At 39.0% G+C, this 24,381-nt stretch overlaps 1 long non-coding RNA gene across 1 annotated transcript; it reads left to right on the top strand.

Annotated features, from left to right (window-relative positions):
• Nucleotides 1-2,693: 2,693 nt before the first annotated feature.
• LOC135767178 (uncharacterized) lies at nucleotides 2,694-5,759 on the top strand. Its single transcript, XR_010541928.1, has 5 exons — nucleotides 2,694-2,777; nucleotides 4,500-4,617; nucleotides 4,906-4,993; nucleotides 5,076-5,128; nucleotides 5,241-5,759. It is a non-coding gene; the product is annotated as an uncharacterized lncRNA (long non-coding RNA).
• Nucleotides 5,760-24,381: the final 18,622 nt, after the last annotated feature.

Below are 24,381 nucleotides of genomic sequence, written 5' to 3'. Positions count from 1 at the left end.
TAGATGATAGATAGAGGATTAATTTATGCTGGGCAGAGAGTGACAGCGCAGTCTTCTGGCAACCGTGTGTTTTTTTGAAATATTTCATTGCTTTCTGTTAAATTGTTCAAAGTTATTACTGTTTAAAACACACTTGGCATCACATTCATGATTTTATGGTAAAATGACACTTTCCCGTCAATCCACGAGCATTTAAACGAGCAAAACGCCCCCCACTGACGGTTATGTGACGAACCGTCACATTTGACTCCCGTCATAACCGTCATCACCAATTCTGAAACCGGCACACCCCTAGTCATTTCTAATAATACCCTCTCAGAAATTAAGGGACAAAAGTTGTTTTGGTTCTCAAAGGTACATATTGGTAGTTGAAATGTAATTGTGTCATATGGTGTGACAGTAGTTTAAATGAACACCTTTTGCTTTAATCTGAATGAAATCATTCTAATTGATAAATCCTATCATAGCATTTACACAAACACTTGATGTGGTTGGATTGATGTCCGTGTTTATATGGCACAAGCTTCAAATCAGATTCGATCATTTGACATGCACACATTGCACAAATATAGTTTTGTGCTGTTTCAAAATTTAAATACAAATCATCCTCCTAAAATCACTGTGTGCCTTCTTCAGGTCATAATCAATAAACGACAAGCCCACGAAGCTTTGTGCATTGCTGATTATTAAGCAGGAGCAAAAACATCCCAGTGCCCAAAAATCATGTTTTACTTCACGAGGTGTTGCATAGACTGTCCGTGAGACAGGGGTTTACATGGAGAATTTTTATTCAGATTGAACATTTAAACTGATTACAATTGACCAGCAATAGAAACAATCTAGAGGGGTGGCACATCGCCTCACAGCAAGAAGGTCCCCGGTTCGAGCCCTGGCTAGGTTAGGTAGCCTTTCTTCGTGGAGTTTGTATGTCCTCCCTGTGTCAGTGTGGGTACATCAAATTGTGCCTTCCCCAACACCTGTGTCTGGATTAACTAGTCTGAATACACTTGTGTATGAAATAATCAGTTATTGCCATGAATATAGCAAAAGCCCTGCTAGAAAAACCAGCATACCAGCAAGACCAACATATGTTGTGTACATTAAAACATACAACATACATTTAAATGTAGAGTTGGGTCCGAGTCCACCTTTGTCGAGTACGAGTCAAGACCAAGTCCTTACACTTTAAGTCCGAGTCCAAAAGGGTCCGAGTTGGACTCAAGTCCGAGTTCTTAAAGGCCGAGTCCGCCCGAGTCCAGAAAGTAATTAAATTGAAAAAAGATACAAAATTTGTATTGTAAATGGTTACTTTCTATTAATACTTTAACCTTTCAACCCATTTAACCAATGGCAATATAAAAATGTGATAAAAATACCTATTGCATCTTGTCATTGCCATTGAACATTTTTATTCTATGTCAACTAATCCTATCAAAACTGAAAAAAATTTCAAAGAAAAGAAAGGGATATAAAGGTATATTCTTTTTACCAGATGTCTTGCAAATAAATTCTCTATGATTTTCGTAAGCGAAACAAATTATTGCTGACTTTGAGGACATCGTGCTCCCACGCATTGATGTGTGTGATGTGTTTGTCTGCAAGTATGATGCGACTGGCTGCTGCCTGCCAGTGTGTTGCAGTAAAATAACAGGAGGGGAGACGGACACACTGCATATTAAATTGGGTTGTCACTTCACCTTTTAATGCTTAATCCTGTTCTGTACACACACACTTCAGTAATTTACGGTATTTACGTACAAAAAAGCCGAGAACCTGGCAACACTGCAAGACCATGCGCTGTGGAGCAGCCTCACAAAAGAAGCGTACAATACACAACGCCCGGACGGAGGTTCATTGCAAAACACAATGCTGTTAGATTATTTTGGTCAAAGCTGTGAGTGATAAGCACGCGAGACGGCAGAACGTTGCTATGGTTATTTCTGTGTCAATCATCACATTTTCGGGAGTGAGTCTTGTTCCATACAGACATGAAACGAACATTTAGGGGATTCACTCCCACATTTAAATGCGGTTGTCACTCTCGAAAGTTTGCAGTGTGTACGAGACGAGAATTAATTAATTTCTCATCTCAAGTTCATGCTGTTTTTAATGTTGCACATGACGTGGACTCGACTGTACTCGGGATATTTTCCGAGTCCAAAATGTCCAGGTCCGTGTCAAGTCCGAGTACAAATTCACCCGAGTGCGTGACAAGTCCGAGTTCATTCAAAATTGGACTCGAGTCCGGACTCTTTATCATAAATGTGCATATTTTAATATTGCTATTGCTTGCTGTCCTGCAATGTTGTTCCAGAAAAAAACTGTGTATGGATTGTGATATACACGTACACAAAAAACTCACCCTCCATAACAGGGAGTCCTGCATTGAGTGAATTTACAAGCCCATTGACCCAACAGTGTGCTGTGTAAAAAAGATGGCAAATATACACTGGTCAATCAAGGTAGTGTTTTGAAAAAAAATTATATATATTAATTTATTCTTGTCCCTTTATGTGTTACAATGTTCTACTTTTTTAAATTTAGGTCAGTATGATTTGCACTTGCCAAACTTGCTGTGCAGATTATGTCTGGCACATTGGACACCTGACATCAGCGACCTAATAAAAAGTGGGTATTGGCCAGCATCTGTGAATGCTGACATGCTATTTTCAGTAGATGTCTTTAGCTCATTTGAAGAAATGAAAACTGTAGCACCAGGTTTATCAAGACAAGCTTTTTTGTGGATGTTGGAGAGGAGGACCTGTCTCTTTGGAAGGGTAAGATCATTGTGGTAGCTATTTAATTTTACTCTTTACTAATCAAATGTACAGGCTGGGAAAATACATGGAGACGTATTACAAAGAAGCTTCATGGAATAGACATTCTGAAAGAACCATTGTGAAAGAATGGCCAGTGTAGAGCACTTCACCTGCCCAGAATGTACACGTAACATGCTTGCTCTTTGTGCAGATGGCAACAGAAAAGTGTACAGATTTCAGCAGTCAAAAGGGTTAGTTGTTTTAAACTTGTAGTGGTTTTACGTAATGTAAAATTAACAGAATATATAATGTCTGACACTGAACATAATGTAAGGTCAGAGGAATCCTATTTTGATGGCACCTTCATTACCAAGGACCCTGATGTACACCATTTTGTTGATGAGATCAGGAGTAAAATAAAAAGTGTTAGTAAAATATGTAGTTTTTTGCACCTTTGATTTAATTCCAAAATTTGAAATGTATGATTGTTGCTTTATTAAATAGATAATGTATCCCTAGTTGGTGTAAGCTTATGTACACACTAGGATCTTAGTTTGTTACAAGGGCTTTGAGCATGGTGCACTCTTTTAAGCAATCTTGTGTTGAGGTTTGAAATTGGATATTGTTTGTGTGGTGGGATCCAAAGTGTCTAGTTTAGTAGCTTGGTCATTTATTATGTAATAGCAAATCTCTGTAAGAGATAGTGACTGCAGTTTGTCACCCTGCCTTTCAACTAGTCTGTGTAGCTAAAGTAGAGAAAGTGGAAAATGCATTTTCTGAAGCTCCTCTTTAGTAATAGTTTGAAAATAAACCTTTATTGTCACCAATCATTACAAAGATACCAGTTGGTGTGGTGTAACCTGACTCATCCTGATGAATAAACTTACTAGTTACTTTCAGTTTTAACCAGAAATATTTTGTCATGCTGTCTGCCGGCAAAGGATCTGCCGTGCCAGTCAGTGGTCTGCTGCACGTGAAACGGCCAAAAGAGCAAACAAACTGGATGACTTAACATGTACAGGGGGGAAATATTTGCTTATTTGCAGAAGGAGCTTATAGCAGCCACAAATGTGCAGTTCTGTTACACAGATATTGCTTGCAAGTATTGGCCTTACCTTGAGAAATTGGCAGTCTCCATGTTGGAACTCAGACCTTTACTACAGATGAGACCATGGCTGAGTCCCAATTCGCATACTATCCATCCTAAATATAAATGTAAACATGGCAGCCGGATGCAGCAGCGAAGATGCGCCCTCAGCTTTTAAGTGTAAGAATTCAAAAGTTTAACCCTAATTAAAGTTATATTTTATTGTCTCTAAATATTCGGTTGATGTTGTGCCAAAAATGTTACGTGTTTATCTTTTAAGGTCCGATGAAGATACTGACACATTGCCAATGACGCCCTTTTCACAGGGAAAAGAAACGTGGCAATTAAAGGTTTTGAGTAAGTAGTGGTCATTGTCATTTGTATGCTTTTGTAGATGCTGTAGTAACAGTCTAGTTACGCACACCACGTTTTCGTTCACGTTGCATGACGTTTAGGTTGTTGTATAAGTAGGCGAATTGGGACTCAGCACATTCCTTTCTGTCATGCATGCCAAGGCTCAATCAACAAAGTGTGAGTTACTGCATACTGCATCATTCTATCATAAAATTTAAAATCTTTATCATACCATTTTTTTATTACCTGTATAATACACTGTATATGACTATGATTTAAGTGCCACGCTGATTTGTTAGATAATCTGGAGTGGCAAAAATAAGGAAGGTGCTGGCCCAACTGCTGTGGAGGAGGTGGAAAGGGTAAACAGCTACCTGTCTTGTTGTGCCCTCACAATGAAGTACATGACAAAATCTGGTAATTATTGCTCATTTATATAATTTTAAGGAAACCTGTCTTTTATTCTTTTTTATTTTTATTCTATGTCTAATACTTAGTACTCAAATATTACAAATATTATATAATATGGGAAATGTACAGCTGTAAATATTCTAATATACAGTAAATTCAAAAAACTGCATTGCATCTATCTTAAATTAAAACTATTAAAAATAAATACTAAATAAACAATGTGTAGATGAACTGAAATACCATGAGCATTAATGGGACTTTCCTCCATCACATAATGTTGTGGTTAAATGCCAGGAATGAAATGCTAACTGTCCATGCTATTGGGTGGAACCGACGGAAGCAGGAAGACCTTCATCTTGCAATATCCAGCAGATACATCAAGGTGTTATGTTAAGTCTGAGTATTGCATACAAAGCTTTTTAAGATTGCAAAGTCAAAAAAAATTTTTTACACCTGACTTTCAGAAACTGGAGGATTTGAGCAGTGAACTGGGGTGTCCTGAGAACATTGTGCATCAGTGGGTACATGATGTCAGACAATGGGCTACTGACGGTTCAGTAAGGGGGCGTCATCCTGTTTTGTTTGAAAGACATCATAATCATTTACTTGTATTATTGTTGCTGTTTTAGGTTCAGTAGGTACCAGATGTGATGACCAACATAACCATCAGAATTCAACTGAACAGATGTTTCTTGGTGTTCATAAAAAGCCAGCCTCCACTCCTATACAGAAAGCTGGACAAGCAGTACATCAACACATCTATCCTTTGATTTGGCTGCACTGCAGTGGGAGCAGAACAGCCTCCTTGCACAACTTCATCTGTTAAATACAGGGAAACATTTAAAATATGTAAAAAGTATTTAAGGACAGTTTATAATGAAGGGCTTTATTTGTAAAAATGTCTTTCCGTGAACAATTAAAACTTTGTTTCAGGGATTGAAGGCAGCACACGGTGAGCACTTGATACATGAATTATGCATTATGGGTGAATTATTCCTTTAAGGATAAACAGGTTCTGCCATTAGCAGGCTAAAGCCACTGAAGGACTGGTACAGTCAGTTTGGAATAATGTCATCACAGTGAAGTAATCACAGCTGAAAATAGCCTATCAATCCACAACTTTATAACCAGGGGTGCACATAACTGGTGCGCAGGTCCGCATGCGCGATTAAAATAAGAAATGCGCACCAGTCATTGCTCTAAAAGGAGCTTTTGCGTACTGCTGGAATTTTAGGGATTGTTCCGTGCATCATTGGTAAGATGATTATTACAAATGTGTTAACATTAATGTGTTGGCAGAGGCGCAACAGTCACTGGCCCGATTGGCCAATTTAAATATTTAAGCACAACAAGCACGAAACAGATCTCATGCTATATCTATACTCACGTGTTGTTTGATAAGTTTTGTTTGCGCGCACCTCAAGCGCGAGCACGATCCACATCTCAAAGTTTCAGACAGCTTGCAAGTAACAGGCAGCGCGCAAATGCCAACTGAGTTTGTTTTCTTGCACTTCAGTGGACATTTAAAAACTAAATAATCTCAAAATGCCGTGATTATATTAATAAAAGTCTTTTACACATGAAATAAATACAGGCAGTTGAGGAAAAAATGCGTTGTGTAGCAATGTATTGGATTCATGCATTTAAAGTGACAGTACACCCATTTTTAGAGTATAAACCTGATGCTGTTTTTAATATGAATCAAACCACAGAAAGAAAATCATAATTTCATTGTCTTGACTAAGTAACTTTTGTAATTTTTAATAAGAATTATCAAATATACACAGTAAAGACTATACAGTATTATCTGATTACTTTATTAAGTTTCTGTACTCTACCTGAAAATTACAGACAGCCTGAAAACATGAACAGCACTGTTTATTTCATTTGTATGTTTGTTTGTTGTATTTATTTGTGCTATTGCTCATAATCAGATTTTTTATTTCTTACCATTTAATTGACTTAAAACAAAATTTGGCAGACATTTGTAAAGGTTACATGTGTTAAAACAATAACCAGGCATATTTTATTTTATATACACCATCGTCTACCATGTTTAAACCAAAGTGAAATGGCAAGTGGAGTAGTCAGGAGATTAGTGATATTGACAGCATGTAGGATGTCGGCGCTATGAATAGTGTGAGCACCAAGCAACATCTCCGGGTGCTCTGAGAACCAGGACAAAAAAGGTATGTGCACCCCTGTTTATAAACTTGAATAAACAGTTGATCTTGCAAAATCAATTTCCCTCAAAGTGTCTATGTGAAGTAGGGTTGCACGATATCGACAAAATGTGATATTGGATTGATTATAACCAGAGGTGGGTAGAGTACCCAAAATCTGTACTCAAGTAAAAGTACAAGAACTTATACAAAAATGTACTTCAGTAAAAGTAAAAGTATCAAATCTAATTATTTACTTGAGTAAGAGTAAAAAAGTATTAGAAGAAAAAACTACTCAAGTAGTTAGTTACTTGTTACTTCCGATCTGATAGAGAAGTAGCGCAAAAGCACTGAATTTCAGACTACTTGGAGGGTTTTCACAAACCTCTCCTCAAAAGTCTCATTGTTCTGATTATATACAAGTAAAGCAGCCTATCTCAGTCCTGCAATGGGTACATTAACATCATGTACATCATTGACAGTTAACTCTGTATTTATTTTCATGTTCACAACACAAACTTGCCAGCATCTGCCTTTAAACATGCAAACAGTAAACAAAAAAGAACGTGTGTGTCTGTTTGTTATCATGTTTTTATATGAATAGGTTATTTTCATTGCCATTAAAGTGCAATTACTGAACATAAACAGGAGCTTAATAAAAATGATCATTTTAGAATTTCATATGGAACTTATCTGTTTGTGCAAATCAACTCTACATTTATTATAATATATAATACATGTTTCTTTAAAATCAAACTTTATTCTTTTATTTTTATTCATTCATTCTTTAGGAATGATTTAAATAAAATACAATCCCGTTTTTATTTGTATGTATTTTCTACACATTAGTGAGGTGTCCGGATTTGTGTATAAATGCAAGACGTCCTTAAATTATGCTGTTTAGTTTGTTTAGTTGTGGGGAAATGATATGGAAATGTGCAGATGTGAACGTGCTGTTTGTATGGTTTAACTTACACTAGGTTTTGTCATCGCTTGCACAAGAGTGCATATGGCAAAAAAACTCGGACAGTGTGTGAAATGACCATTAGACATTACTGTGACACGTACCACTTCAGGTTGGATCTTGAATTCCTGTACGCTGAGATGTCAGCTCGTTTATTGAACAAAGCATGCATCACATTATGAAACTCTTCTTTTTGAACTCTTGGAGTGATAACATAGACTGAACTTGAAGCCACGCATAGTCTGCCTCCGATATCTCGCACAACGCACACGCGCCCTCATTTGCTTCTCTTTCGAACATGCCCTATAAACTTTTTTCACATATATATAAATTAATTATTACCTTTGACAGTAGCGCAGTAACGCCGCCGAATATAGGGAAGTAAAAGTACAGTTTTTTCACTACAAATGTACTTGAGTAAGAGTAAAAAGTACCCATCCTAAAATTTACTCTAAAAGTATTAATTACCCAAAAAATGTACTCAAATAAATGTAACAAAGTAAATGTAATTCGTTACTACCCACCTCTAATTATAACTATTGTGATAAGGATATTCATTTGGATGTTCTTAAGCATATTTAGAAACAAAAGTTGAGTGGCCCCGTTTTTGATATTTTTTTGCTTCAGATCTCCATTTTTATGTTGTTTCTCAGAGCCACACTAATCTTCTTTTTTGTAATTTCTTTTCTTTTGCTCCTCTGACTCTCTTATCTCTCCCTCTTCACTAACCTACTGTTGAAGTATGCACACACATAATGTGTTTCAGGTGCAGTCCCGGAACCATGGGCGGGCTTTAGGGGGCCGGGCCCTCCCTGTGAGTCACTAGTGCCCGCCCTGGACGAGCCTGCGGTCTCCCTTCACATGTTCATCAGGTCTATATGTCCCACCAACCAGTACTTGCTTGTTTACACTAGTGATGAGCGAGTCACTCGAAACTCGGATCATTTAACCCGATCCCTAAAATGACTCGAGAACCATGAGTCCTAGTGACCATTAACCCGAGTCAGTTGAGTCCTCTAAGATTTTGCATTAAGAATGAGAAATTGTATAAAACACAAAGCTCTTCAAATGTTTACAACAGAATTACAACAAATAACTCTACATAAGCTGCCATAGGTTCTATAACTTGCAACAACAAGTTAATTTACATCTCCAAATGTCAACTGGGGGTACCGAGTGAGCAAAAAGCTGCTATTCCGGATCGTAATTTCCTGCAGCTCCGAGTCCGAGTACAAAGGGATGCGTGCGCGCGACAATGAGTTGGTCGCCGGCTCGGGGATTCACACAGAGAGTGACTCAACTCATAGAGCTTAAATCCTGGACTAGGAAAAATGAGCCTTGCTCGTGTTATTAACCCACTGACTCATGTAGGCTAATCTGTTGCAATATTTGACTGGCACAATGTTTTGGGTAGAAGCTGCAAATGTTTAAACATTTTAAAACCGAGGACTGCTGCAGCAGTGCTGCTGGAAAGATCCGCCACTGACGGACATACACAGCTCCTCTTGTTGACTGAGTCACTCAGAGTGACGTGAGTGGTTCACTCACAGGACCCGTGCAGGAGCGGGCGTCTCTGTCTGGGACTCAATCACAAGATCATGTTCTTGCGTGGATGAGTGACTGTGTGGCTGCATTAACCGAAACCTATCGTGGATCTTTTAAGTCAATCTGAAACAGGACACGTTCCTCTCACATCCAAGTCAACAAAGCCTGACATCTTCTAAACGTGGTGTTGATATATTTGTCATTATGAAATGAAACTAAACACACCGAACTTTTACAAGTATGTTATTGATAATGTTACCACGGACATGCATGTTTTTTACGAGTTCCCCAGCCGTTTTTTGCGAGCAGAGGAGTCGCAGACTCGTAGCTGCATGCGTGATCTGAGTTGCTTGGTTGGCATTAGTATGATTTGGCGATTGGAATTGGAAGTGACTCGAGTGACTCGCACAACCCGGATCATATTAGTGAGTGACTCAGAATAACCCGAATCCTTAAAAAGATCCGGGTTGACCATCACTAGTTTACACCTTTTTCATCAATAGGCTACTGTTATTTAAAGTTACTGTTTTGTATATATATAAGCCCTGAATAAAAATACAAAACTGTTTGGTCTGATTTTAAAAAATATATATTTTGTATTTGATTGGTTTATCAATAGTAAGCACGGAAATGTTTGGTTGTTTGCTAAGCGCGCCACCGCTTACGTTAAGACTTGATTGAGTGTTGCAGTGAGACTGACACGTTATGGTTCTGCTGTGATCTTTGAACTATTTTCGTTGCTGAAACAACAAAAACAGTCAACCTTGCGTCGAAAATGTAAGTGGCTTAATATGAATTACTTGTTTCATGAACTGTCATGAAATCTGTCACATTTTCAACCGTGATGTGATGCTGCTCTACTATATCATGTTATTAAAAACTCCAAATTTTTACAGCAGTATGTTTAACCCACTTTGTTAACACACTGTTAACTCACTTTGTGTTTGCAGCGCTAAGCGTTTTTACATTATGCACTTTCGGTCGCCATTGAGACTTAAGAATGCAGAATCATTATTGTGTTTTGGTGATTGTTATTGGCGTTTTTAATCTGACTAGGCTACTTGTCCGGTCAAGCAAGTAAAATTCTCTATCATTTGGCCTTTTAAAAAATCCACTTGTCTCTGATATTAAGCGGACAAGCGTTGATGTCGAGCCTTGCTACGTGTTTTTATTTGTTTAGTTGGCTAGGTCCAATCTTTACGACTCCTCCGCTGTATTGCGTTAATATATGGAGAGGTATGTTAGCTCTTCCGCTCTTCCTCTCTTTTTTTATCCATTTAATTCATTATTAATGATATTATGGATTGCAGCGAGGTTGATCTCATTTGTGCCCCCCCCCTGAAAAAATGAAATGCCTGTCCGTGAATTTGTGTCTGGCGCCGGGTCTGTTCAGGTGTATACGGTATAGTAGTGTAGTGGACCTGTGTGCTCACACGTGCATGTGACAGGGCAACTGGCCCATGAAACATGATCATTATATAGCCATTTCAAGCGGGCTCTAAATTGAACACAACTAAGCCCACTGTCATTGGACGCATCTCTCCCCAAAATAAACGGAATATTGTATATATTTCTGCATATATATATATATATATATATATATATATATATATATATATATATATATATGCATTTAGCAGATGCTTTTATCCAGTGATTTTTTTTATTATAAGTGATTTACAAGTGATTTATTATCATTGTTGAAAACAGTTTTTTAGGATTGCAATAATTATAAATGTTTCTGGACTCTGAATTTGTTTATAGTTTCACAGAACAAAGTGAGAGTGTGGTTTTGTGGTGCTTTCAACTTATTTTCATTACTTTTCATAAAGTTCCTTTTATGTGAACCCTTTTCAAGAGAAACTGGGGAGGCTGCTGAAGGTCCTTCTAGGGAGATGGGTCTGGGATTCCCCAGGTACTGAGGGTGCTTAAAGGGACTATCCAATTTGGGACTTCGGTCGTCCAATAAGGGCTGATGGTGTTTCAGTTGGAACTGTTTTGGGATTAAGCAGGGGATTAAGCACTGCTTCCTGTTGATCTGGTGTGACCATTTGGTGTGGTCCTGTTGGGGGTTCAACTGGGACTGATGAAGGGTTCATCGAGTTGTCCAGCCTACATTGTAGAAGTATAGAATTATTTAGAAAACATTGATCAAACTTTTTCACAATTTTACGTAATTTAATAGAACAAACACCTAACTGATTAATCAAGAAAAAAAAACAATAGTAAAACAATCGATAGTTGCAGCCAAAGTAGCAAAACTAGGTGTGTATAGACATAACAAGTGCTGTTTTACCAAACTACTTCTACCAAGCAATATTGATTTAATAGGTGAATGTTTTAAAGTGATGGATGTTAGAGATAGTCTTGGTGGCTGATCAATTTTTGCCATTTTTTTCTACTGGAATTTTATAATTAAAATTATAGTATGGCTAATTACCTTGTCTATCAATTCAATGACATAGTTAGTTATAAACAAACAAGTAATAAAATAAAGGCTATCGTGGAGGACCAGTGTTAGAACAAAGTGTTCTATGACTTTATTGCAGGTCTATTAGGCTAAGGTGGTGAAGGATCTGCACAAGGGTGGTAAAGACCCTGCAGCTCTGGCTGACCTGCTGCTCCATGCAAAAGTTACATCGCAGTCTCTGTAAACTCTTGTCAAACTGTAACCTACAACTGTCATCTAACCAAAATCACACACACATTTAAAAGCAAAAAATATTTATCCAACCCCATTTAAAAACAGTCTGTGGGTGTCATCTTTTTGGACCTCCATCGTATTGCATTGGTTTTAATTTCTTTCATTGACTTTGTTGAATATGAGAGGTTGTGATGAGCTCACATTTTCTGCTACAATGAAGACTAAGGTATTATATTAAACAGGACCATCTCCAATATGACCCCTATCTTTGTTCAGGAATGAGATCGTTAAGAGAAAGTCAAGATTCACCTGAGAGCAAATTACCAATTCAGGACAGATTTAGAAAAAAGTCGAATGAAAATTTATAGAAATATGCTTGACATATTATAAAAACTTTGTCATGATCCTGTCAGCCATGTATGTTTTTTTATGTGTTTCATGTGACAGGGTCATTGCAGCCTTCACTGTTGTCTTGTTTTGTCTGGAGAGTCACGTGGCCTGTGTTTAGGTTTTGTGTACCTTGTGCTCTCCTGTCTTAAGCTTTGACCCCGCCCCCTCGTTTCCTTGTTAATAATTAATTATTAGTTTACACCCTTCACCTATGTGTCTTTAGACACTTTTGTGTGAGTCATGTCATGTCTTACCCTGTTAAGGTTATGTTTAATTCTTGTCATTGTTTGCCCCTTGAGGGTGTTTTTGTTATAAAACAAAAGTCTTTTGTTCAAAAGCTGTCTGCATCGGGTTCTGTCCTCCCCTCACATGACAGAACGATCCGGCAAGAAGAGAACCCAGCAGACAGCTCTGTTTTTGTTTTGTTTTACCAAGCTTAGTTTCATGTCTGTCAAGTGTTCCTGTCAGTCCAGTCCTCTTCCTGATGTCTGTCAAGCATTCTGGTGTCCGTTGAGCGAGCACCGTGGGAGTGTTCCTGGTCAGTGAGTTTCGCGGGAGTGTTCCAGGTCAGTGAGCTTCTCAAGAGTGTTCTTGGTTGGCAAGCCCCGTGAACGTGTGCCGATTTGGTAAGCCCTGCGGACGTGTGCCTGGTTGCAGCATTCTTTTTACTATACCTGCTGTTAAATCTGAATTTGGCTAAATTTGTTTTTGTCTGTCTTGGTTATTATGTCATTTTTATTTTTTGTTGTATTAACTTTTGTCTTTGTTAGATGTTGTGATATGGTCTATGGGGTGTTATTAGATTTTAAGTGCTGCCTTTCTGTCAGGACTCTGAAGTCTTGTGTTATATTTGTATTTTGTCATGGTGGCAGAGTTCTGGCAGTCCCAGGTCTTATGTGGAGGCTCATGCCTTGTTTACTGTGGCATGTGCCTCCGGTGTCTTGTCATTTGTCCCCGCCCCCTCATTCTCCTGCTTATTGTTAATTATTACTTATTCCCATCACCTGTTCCCTCCTCGTTTTCTTGTTTAGTTTCTCTTATATAATGTTCTCTTGTCCTTAGTTCTGTGCAGGTTAATTTTGTATTGTCCATGTTATCAAGTTGTATGTTTTCGAGTCAAATATCTATTAATTGTCAAGTCAAGTGTTTTATTGTCTAGTCTAGTGTTTTGTGTCTGTCTATGCTGTATGCCCCCACGTGGGCTTTTGTTTTTGTCTTGTTTTATTAAAATCTTTTGTTAACCCCTTCATCGTCCGCAATTGGGTTCATCTGTGCTATTCCTGACACTTTCTTGGCCAGGGATCATTTGAAAAAGAGACTATAGTCTCAATATGATTTCTCCTGATTAAATATAGATAGATAGATAGATAGATAGATAGATAGATAGATAGATAGATAGATAGATAGATAGATAGATAGATAGATAGATAGATAGATTATTGTCCTGTAAACAGGACATTCGTTTTCACAAACTGTCATACAGTACACGCAGATAGTACAAACATATATACACAAAAACAACAACAACAAAACACAAGATGGTGAATGTTCAGCTTTGTAACTTATTCAGGATTGAGATCGCCGATGGTACAAAGCTCTTTTTGAAACGAGCCCTTCTCCATTTCAGGGTCCTATACCTGCGGCCTGAGGGCAGGAGAGTGAAGTTGAGGGGGTGCTCTGGGTCCGTTGTTATAGATTGGGCAAGGCGGGCTATTGCTCTGTCATTAAGTTCTGAAATGTTAGGTGTAGAGGAATGTATTATTTTTGAAGCTATGTGTGTGATTTTACTGAGTTTGTTTTTGTTAGTGACTGACAGCATAGTGTAAAAACTGGTGGAGCAGTATAACAAAATGGGCTGGATGATGCTCATATACAGAAGTAACAGAAGACGAGGGGCAATGCAAAGGGAGCTGAGTTTTCGTAGAACATGCAGACGTTGTTGTGAGCGTTTTTGGATGTCTGTTATGTGATGGTCAAAAGTGAGCTTGTTGTGCAGGGTGAGTCCAAGGTATTTGAATTTCTCCACCTGTTCTATGATGTTGCCATGAATGGAGATCTGACTGAGACTGGGTGCGTTAAAGACCAGTTCTTTTGTTTTCTCAACATTGAGATGGAGAAAATTGTCTATGCACCAGTGTGTGAAGTGTGATATTGTATCGTGGTAAGCAGCAATGGTGGTATGATCATTGAGAAGAGCCAGAATTGCAGTATCATCTGAGTATTTGTAGTATGTTGTGATGGGTGAAGGACTAATACAGTCATTGGTGTAGAGCGTGTAGAGGAAGGGAGAGAAGACACAGCCTTGAGGAGCTCCAGTGTTAATTATAATGGTGTTCGATATGACAGACCCTATCCTCACTGCCTGTGGCCTGTTGCTCAAGAAACTGTGAATCAGATGGATGTAATTAGGTGCAACATTGAGTTGGTGTAGTTTTCTAATCATCTGATGACATTGGATTGTGTTGAAGGCTGAGCTTAGGTCCACAAAGAGAACTGCAGCAGAGTTACCAGATGTTTCCAGATGTTGAAGGAGGGTATGAAGGAGACATACAACAGCATCCTCCGTCCCTCGCCTGGCTTTGTAGGCAAACTGATATTTGTCCAGCTGTGGATTGACAGTTGACAAGATGTTGCGGAGAATCAGTTTTTCATAGCATTTGCTTACTATGGGTGTGAGAGCAACAGGCCTGTAATGGTTGAACTCTGACGGGCGGGGTTTCTTTGGTAGAGGAATGATGGTAGAGATTTTCCATAGGGTGGGCCACCATGCTGTACTGTATGACTCATGCATTATTGAATAAAAAATCGGGGAGAGTTCCATTGCACAAAGCTTGAGCACCCTGGCAGGGATGCCATCCGGCCCCATGGCCTTGCCAACTTTGCACCTACTCAGCTCCTGTCGAACATCTACCTCTGTAAAGGGAGGAGATGTTGATGGATCAAAAGGGATAGCATTAAGTAGCTCACTACAGACAGCTGAGTAGTCAGTGATGTCAAATCTAGAATAAAAAGTATTTAGGCTGTTTGCAAAGGTCATGGGGTCAGTGATTGTGCTATAATCTTGTTTCACATCCTGTCCTGTCAATATTTTTATTTTCTTGAAGGCTTGTTTTGTGTTCATTGTAGAAAACTCATGTTCTATTTTCTCTTTGTATTTAAGTTTTTCTTTAATAATGTCATTTTTTATCTGTCTGTCTATTATTTTAAGTGAAATCCAATCCTTACGTTGAAATGTTTTGTGTTTTTCAACAAGTTTTCGTTTAATCTGTGGGGTAATCCAAGGCCTGGAGTTGGGGAAAGTCTTATAGGTTTTTGTTGGTATGCAGGTATCCATACAAAACTTTATATAGTCCGTTGTAACTGACAGTCTCTCAGCCAAAGTGCCGTTAAAAACGGTCCAGTCAGTGCATGCCAGAGAGCCTTGTAGACATGCAGTTGCATCCGCCGACCACTGTGGGGCGCTGTGGACTTGTGGCTGGATGCGCTTCAGTTCCTGTCTGTAACCCGGGAGAAAGACCAAAACATTATGGTCCGAAGAGCCCAGTGGAGGATGAGCCCGGACAGTAAATGCATCCAAAACATTCCCGTAACACAGATCCAAGACATTTCCCTTCCTTGTGGGACAATGAACATACTGATGGAAGGAAGGCAGTACGCTGTCAAGACTGCAGTTGTTGTAATCGCCCATATAGAACACCGGGGCTTGGGGGTATTTACTTAGCATTGCGTTAGCATTCTCCGCTATTAGCTCTGCTGCTGTTTTTATGTTAGCATCTGGTGGACAGTAAACACACCCAAAAACCACAGTGGGGAATTCTCTTGGAAGATAAAAGGGGCGTAATGATAATGTTAATATCTCTACGTCCGGTGTGCATATGATGCTGTGTATTTTTATGTTAGTACACCAGCGCTTGTTTATAAAGACACATAGTCCTCCACCCCTCTCCTTCCCCGACTGACGGGTCCTATCAGCCCGGACCATCAAGAAGTTGTCCAGGCTGATCTCAGAGTCAGATATGGATTCATCGAGCCAGGATTCAGTTAATGCGATGATGCATGCGTCCCTGAAGAGTCTTTCCCCCTGACACTTGGCATGAAGTTGATCCATCTTATTCCGAAGGGAACGTACATTGGCCAATATGACAGAGGGTAACGGAGGTCTGAAAGGACGCCTTCGTAACCGGGCACGGATACCACCACGTTTACCCCTTTTCCTCGGTCGGATCTCCGGAGGGATGTCAGCCGGTTTTTCGTTACAGAGAACAGATGACCGGAGTCGCAGAAGCTCATCCCGGCTGTATGTGAGTAGTGCAGTAACATCTGACTGTAATGGCGTGAGCGCTGTACCATTCTCGATCATCCACAAAATCACAAGGGTAATCCACAGCAGTTTCAGCATTATGTCGTTGCTTAACTTCACCAGACACACTTAACAAAAACTAAATAACAAATAACTCGCACAGATGACGAGAAACTAGACAAACCCAAGACAGTACAGTAACAGTAACAGTAAGGACAGTAGCGTGAGCTGCCATGACAGACGTGACGTTGCAGCAGAGCATGCGCCGTGTGATCTTAAAGTTTGCAAATGTGCTCCCATTTGGTCAAATAATGAAACAGAAACAAATTGCTTAGCACAGCTATGCAGGTGACTCCTATAAATACTGTGTCACCTAATGACTACAGCCCCATTGACTCTCTATGTAAGTGCATTGATGTAATTAACAGTTGGATGCGTCAAAACTCCCTCCAGTTAAAAAAAGACAAAACTGAAGTCTTGTATTTGGAAATAAAGATGAAACTCTCAAGGTTATAACATACCTAGACACTAGGGGTCTAAAGACAGAAATCTTGCTGTAGTTTTAGGATTATTGCAATGGAATCCTTACTGGGATCCCCAAAAAGATCATTAGACAGCTGCAGCTCAGAACGCTACTGCCAGATTTCTGAGCAGAACCAAAAACTCTGAGCACATTACTCCCGTCCTCAGGTCCTTACACTTGCTTCCTGTTACATTTAGAATAGATTTTAAAGTATTGTTACTCGTTTATAAATCACTTCTTGGCTTAGGACTGAAATACATGACAGATATCCTAACTGAGTATAAACCTAACATATTACTCCAATCATTACGATCAGGTCAGTTAGAAATTCCAAGGGTTCACTCAAAACAAAGTGCAGAACAAACAGCTTTCAGAAGAGATCAAATGTGCTTTAACAGTAGACACTTTTAAATTTAGATTAAAAACGCATCTGATTATCTCCAGTCACTTTTACTCCTGTTTTATTCTTTTTAACATATTCTAAACTGATTAAAATCACATTTATAATTCTCATGTATCTTTGTTTTAATTGTGATTTTATTTATTGTATTTGTAACTTTTTTTTCTTATATATTGTTTTCTCATTCTATGTAAAGCACTTTGAATGACCTTTGTGTATGAAATGTGCTATACAAATAAACTTGCCTTACCTTGGATGTACCAAAGCATTTGCAACTTTTTCAAATAAATGAGAAACTGCTTTTTTGATGTGACCCAATGATGTGAAGATTGAACGGGTAGTTTTGAGAATGTTAATTCTGTTCTGAGAAATGTATGAAAGCGACTAAGAAAAAAAATATTATGCCATGTTGATATGTCTCTTAAAGCAACACTATGTAGTTTCCATGTAAAATTGACTTACAGCTCCCCCATGTGGTTGAAAAGCGCAACAGTGCCTGGTATCAGACACTCTTCTGCAGGCAGGAGGAGGGGCGGGGCTGTGTGCTCTACCTTCCACCGCCACTTTCAGAGTGTGCTTGTAGCAGCTAGGAGGCTGCTCAGGTTGCAGCACCAGTACAATTTGTCCAGTTAAGAGTTGTTCTATCACTGAAATTATTTTAGAGACATTATTTAAAGGTTGAAAAACTACATAGTGTTGCTTTAATGCTCTTAATTTTTTTTACAATACATTTATTGTATTTTCAGTTTGCATATCACATCAAGTTATACAATTACTAACATGTCATAACACATACAGCAAACATTTTCCCCCATTCTCCCTCCCACCCCCCATTCACTAACAAAGGAGAAAAATAAATAAATAAAAAGGGAAAGAAAAATAAGGTTTTTTAAAGAGGTCTATGTATAGCATCACTCAAAGCTTGTTCTTGTTGTAACAGGTTAACAACATTAGCATTGTGTTAATAAGTAAAGGGTTTCCAAACATCTTCAAAAACTTGTGTTTTTTGACAATATATGTTATTTTTACTTGATGCCATTTTTTTAATCCACATTCCAATTCTTGGCTCAGTAATATTTTTCGGTTTGAGAGCAATTATACGTTTAGCTTGTAGAATACACATGTCTATGAGTCTAACCTCTTTTCTATGCAACACTGGGAGGGTAGGATATATACCCAGAATAAATAGCTAAGGATCCAGTGGTAATTTCTTTGATAAGATTTGGTCAATCATAACGATAACACCTAACCGAAAGGGTATTATTTTCCCACATTCCCATATGCAGTGATACAAGGTACCTTTTGCTTCATTGTACTTTATACAAGTATCAGGAATATTATCATTAAACTTGGGTAACTTAGCAGGAGTTATGTATGTTCGCATCAGCCATTTATGCTGTATGAGTTTCAATCTGCTATTGACTGTTTGCATCTGAGCCTTATTACATGCTTCCATCCAATCTTCTGAAGATATTTCATCCCCTATATCTTCCTTCCATAATTTAAGTTTTGCTTCTGAAGATTAATCAGAACCAGACCAGATGAAGAGTTAGCGGCAACCCTTTTAGACACCATGCACGCTTTGTGCTGTCGGCTTTTGCCATGAGCTTTGTTTATGGTGGATGCTTGTTTCAACGACAGTGACAAATCTGTTTTCTGGCCTGAACGTCTCTCACGCTGGCCCCGGGCAGTCCTTTAAGTTAAGCTGGTTTGTTTAGTGTAAGGACAATTTATCAAAAATATCTTTTTTCATTCTTCTGTATAGTGCAAAAGGTGCAAGCCTTTAAAAATAAGATCAATATGACTAAATATTTCAGAATATTGGTTTCTTTAGTGCTCACATCAGACCAATCATTCACCATTCTTCCAGAACTATAATGAGAGACAGAAGGCTGACAGACTTTTTCCAGAAAACAGTCTACTTTTATTTTCTTTATTACTTTATTTCAGAAGAGACACAGAGAGAGATTTTTTCCACAAGCAAGTTATTTGTTTTCAATTAATGAATGACTTGTAAAATTGCTACTCTAAATATAAATATTCAACTGCTACTTTCATGCTATACAAAATATTGGCGTCCTTGGTAAAAATGGGCACAGAAAGCTATGAAAATAATTCTACAATGTTACTCCTTTTGAACTTTAATTTAAAAATTCTGAAATATCCAATGGAAGGAAGCAGATGGAGAAATGGCTGAGGAGGATCGAAAAATCAAGTTTCCCAGCGAAATTTAAAGCTTTGCATTATCAACACGGATTGTTGCCAAGACTAATGTGGCTGTTGACTGTGTATGACAAGGGTCTTCAACCCTGCTCCTGGGGACCCACTGTCCTGCAACGTTCCTTTCCAACCTGCTTCAGCACACCTGGCTTATGACTTTTCAAGTGACCCTGACAACCTTTATTAGCTGGTTCAGGTGTGTTTGATTAGGGTTGGAGCAAAACTCTGCAGGAAAGTGGGTCCTCAGGAACAGGGTTGAAGACCTATGGTGTATGAGGCCCCGATGACATGCATTGAAGGATTGGGGAGGAAGATCAGTAAGTACCTCCGACGGTTGGGAATCCCTCCAAGTTTCACTGCAGTAGGCCTCTACATAAGATCAGGGCAGCTCCAACTACCACTGTCTTCCATGGTCGAGAAATTCAAAGTTGTCGCAGTGACATACAGAGACTCACAAGATGAACAAGTCAGACATGCAGGCGTCATTACCAGATCAGGTTGCAAGTGGGCAGCTGATTTGTCTGTTTCACAAGCTGAGAGCATGTTGAAGCTGTGCAATCTAATTGGAGCACCATACACAGGGAGACAGGGTCTTGGAACCTCCCATTCCAACAGTGGAGGAAGGCAGGAACCAATAAAAGAAGAGCAATAATTGAAGAGGAGGTACAGAACCTGGAAGAGAAAGAATGAAGATCAAGGGCAGAGGACCTAGCTTCCCAAGGAGCCTGGATCAGATGGGATCTTCCTAAGAGGCCTATGGAGACCGGAACCGTTCCGCATATCCTCCCTGCTGAGATCAGTGTATGACATACTCCCAACCCCAAAAGGCTGTAGAGGATTCACTGCTCAGTCAGTATGGAGAATGCTTACAGGCATTGGAATGACCGGGAAGGAGAAAAAGGCAGCGGAAAGAGCCTCTTGCTGGTTATGGAGCAGGAGGGAGGAGTTGAGCTGTAAGCCAGGAGGGGAAGATGGGCAGTGACATAGCCACCACTGTTTACCCACCATCGGGAGGGTGTTGTGGAAATGGGTCGAAACACCCAATGAACAATGGATACTGCCTGAGGACATCAACCCCTCCTGGCCAAGGCTACATTCACTTAAGTTGAATGAAAGTGAAAAGCCTGTTCAGATGTATGTGCTATACATATATATATATATATGTGTGTGACCCGTCACGGAAATCAGTGACACAAGTAGGCAGCACAAGTTTCGAGAAAATGTGAAACAAATTTTTGATTTTTGTTTTATTGCAGAATCTGTTAATTGAGATCACCGGAAGCCTCTCCATGTTTGAGATAGCAGTTTTTGTATATTTAAAAGCATACAATTTGCGGTTGAAATCGGCTTGTTTTTCCGGAGATTCTAGCGTGCAGTGGGGGGCGTCCTTGTCTGTGTGTATATTTACATAATGTATAAGCTTGTGTTTTCGCCTCCGCCCCCAAAGGGAACAGCGTGACTACTAAATACGGATAGTTTGCCTAAAACTGAAAATAATGTCATTAATGACTTACCCTTATGTCGTTCTAAACTCGGAAGACCTCCGTTCATCTTCGGAACACAGTTTAAGATGTTTTAACGTTAGATTTAGTCAGAGAGCTTTATGTCTCCTCCATTGAAAATCTATGTATGGTTTCCATGTCCAGAAAGGTAATAAAAACATCATCAAAGTAGTCCATGTGACATCATTGGGTCAGTAAGATTGTGTTGAAGCATCGAAAATACAGTTTGGTCCAAAAATAGCAAGAATTACGACTTTATTCAGCATTGTCTTCTCTTCCAGCTCGAGCGTGAAGTCACGTGACTGTAGTGACCTGGCTGCCCTGTTCCTCAGACATGTTTGCTAAGTTTTTTTTTTTCAAACTTATAGTGTGCGTATCCCCAGACTGTAAACGAAGCTCGGGCACTCAAAACAAAAGAAAAATAAAAGAAGCTGGGGCGGAACAAATAACAGCCAGCCGTGTCGTACGTCAGTCACGTCACTGACTTTATGAGTCGGATGGCGTCAAAGTACCATTAGTAATATAATTAAGACTCCCTTTTCAGATTGTATATTATATTGTATTACCAGACGTTCATGCGAAATCTGATGTAAACAATAGACTATATATCTATATTTCACGGATTATATGCATTTGTGGACAAAAATGGTCATTGGATAATTCCCACATCTGAAACAGACTGGATTCGACTTGTGATCCCCACAAAGGTAAAAAGAGTCATGTTTATTTTTGCATGTTGTCATTTGGACTTCTGTCATAAAATACTACCTATAATTCTAGAACATCTGTATCTCAAAACGGCTTTACAGGGGGTATGGCTTAGCTAAATGAGATGTAAATGAGCCCTATTGTCTCCCCAGTTGGAAAGATTTTCTGGGTTTGAGTATTTCTGAGTTCCTATATTCAGATGGCCACAACTTTTCCAAATCTTATTAGATTTCCATGTGTTACACATTGTTGGAAAGCTTAGAAACTGCACTTTCAGAATATGCGACTTGTGTCCCTACTTTCCGTGAATGGTCACACACACACACACACACACACACACACACACACACACACACACACACACACACACGCATATATACTTGATTTTGTGCTCAGTGACCCATTTTTTGTTGATTTTAATGTTTGTTTTGAACCAATGTCATGATGAAAGATTGCCATGTATCTGGATAGGATATCCAGGACCTTTAGTACAAAAGTAAGTTAAAAACAATGGTTTTTCAAAGGTCTGGCAGTATATTTAACTGTAAACATAGATCACTTTTTAATCACTGTGTGCAGCAAAGTCATCTTGTGTTCCTGCTGCCAAAGAAATCTATTTTCAATTGACCTTTCGCCGGCCCCTCCCCCAAAACGGCCATTGTCCAATCACACATCACAGCAACCGTTACTATGCGAGCACGTCCGACAAACATTCACGCCCGCAGCGCTTGTGAGCGGTGCATACAATGGATAAAACAGTATGGACTGCCCCATACAATGGATAAAACAGTGTGGACTGCCCCATCCAGTTAAATGTGTCGAACATTTACGAAGCATAAATACGTCTGCACAAAGGTAAGGCTTACAGCTAACTAGTTACAGTGTGGTCTAAATCTACTAACTAGAAGCAAGAACACAAATTGGACCAAAGTTATGATTACCATCAATATAATTGCCAGAATGTTAACCTACTCTCTAAGATAATTTAATGAGTTATTTTGCCAACATTAGTTAACATGTTAGCTAACGCTAGCTACATTAGCTGCTGTTGTGTTAGGACTTTCAGCTCCCAAACTTTATTTTTCGTCAGTTTATGACAAAGTCGAACATAGCGCCCTAACAATCAACTTTAAATAATTTGTTTTTATCTTTCATGTAGCATTTTATGAACGGAAAACCTACCCCTTATTTTACCCCTTACAATCCCGTAAATGCTGTGCAATTTTATTATATTATACATTTTATTTATTATATTATCTGTCCTGCAAATTTTAAGCCAAAGCAGTTTCCTATTTGTGAATTCTGGTTATCACCAAAGGAAATAAAACATTATGATTCTCAAAACGGCTATCCTCTAAACAACAGAAATGTTAGTAAGCTTTGAATGGCTTTGAAACACATGTAGGGTTAGCTAGCTAACATACCCTTGTATTTGCAATAGACATTAATAGACCGTACCATATGAAAGAGAACTTACCCGGCAGTGCAAGAGCATGACTGGTCCACAAGGCTGTGCTGGTTGCATTTGAGTTACCGGTCATGTGGTTTCTAATTTTTTCCTTGAGACCGGTAAGCATTAGCCTCGACAGTAGCTGTGTCTCCTTCATTGCGTATTTTTATATTTTTTATATATCCCTCCACTGCATACTGTAACCCCATTTGCCTCGATCTGGAGGAAATCGCGAGGTATTGCTCCAAAAAAGGTCACTGACACGCACGGGTATATCGCTTTCCGTCATGGCAATCTGTCGCGCTTGTCATTTGTTTGTCGGAAGTAGCAACAGTAACTAAGGGGGGCGGGGCTCGGCGAAAGGCTAATTCCATATGGCCACAGAACTCAGTCCTGTTTAAAGTTCCAGTATGTGAAATGAATATACTGCAGTTTGTTTTTGGATGAGAGCAAAGGATTTTTAAACTGTGTCCCAATAAACATGTGGTGATGGTGCTGCTATTTTCCTTTCTGACCCGGAGATTCAACTGATTTCTGAAGGTCTCCATCTGTGATCCTTGGAGTGTCATTGGTCATTTGAATTATTCTCCTTGCAGGGCATTAATATGCTATAGACACATGATGCAAATTTATTTAAGGCAGATTTGCAACATCTCCAGTCGATTTAAACGACTTCATTATTGCCCTGATTGTGGAAACAGGTTTTTTATGGTTTAACTGTTTCCTTAAAGCCACTTTCTCAACGATCTTTTGCTGCACATCAGAACTATAGTCTTTGGTTTTCTCCACGGTGATGAATGAAAAAGGGTATTACTTAATATTAGAACACTGATTAAAATGCAATGTGTCGACATCGTGTCTGATGAAGACCTGAAGGAGGAAATTATATTTGAGCATTTTAATCAGTGTGTGAGCTTCTTTGTCGTTGTTTCTGTGACTAATTATTTAATGCCCAGCACCTG

The sequence above is a fragment of the Paramisgurnus dabryanus genome, chromosome 6, assembly GCF_030506205.2.
Source record: "Paramisgurnus dabryanus chromosome 6, PD_genome_1.1, whole genome shotgun sequence".
NCBI lineage: Eukaryota > Metazoa > Chordata > Actinopteri > Cypriniformes > Cobitidae > Paramisgurnus > Paramisgurnus dabryanus.
The sequence above is the reverse complement of the archived record's forward strand: the minus strand, read 5'-3'. Positions and strand labels throughout refer to the sequence as shown.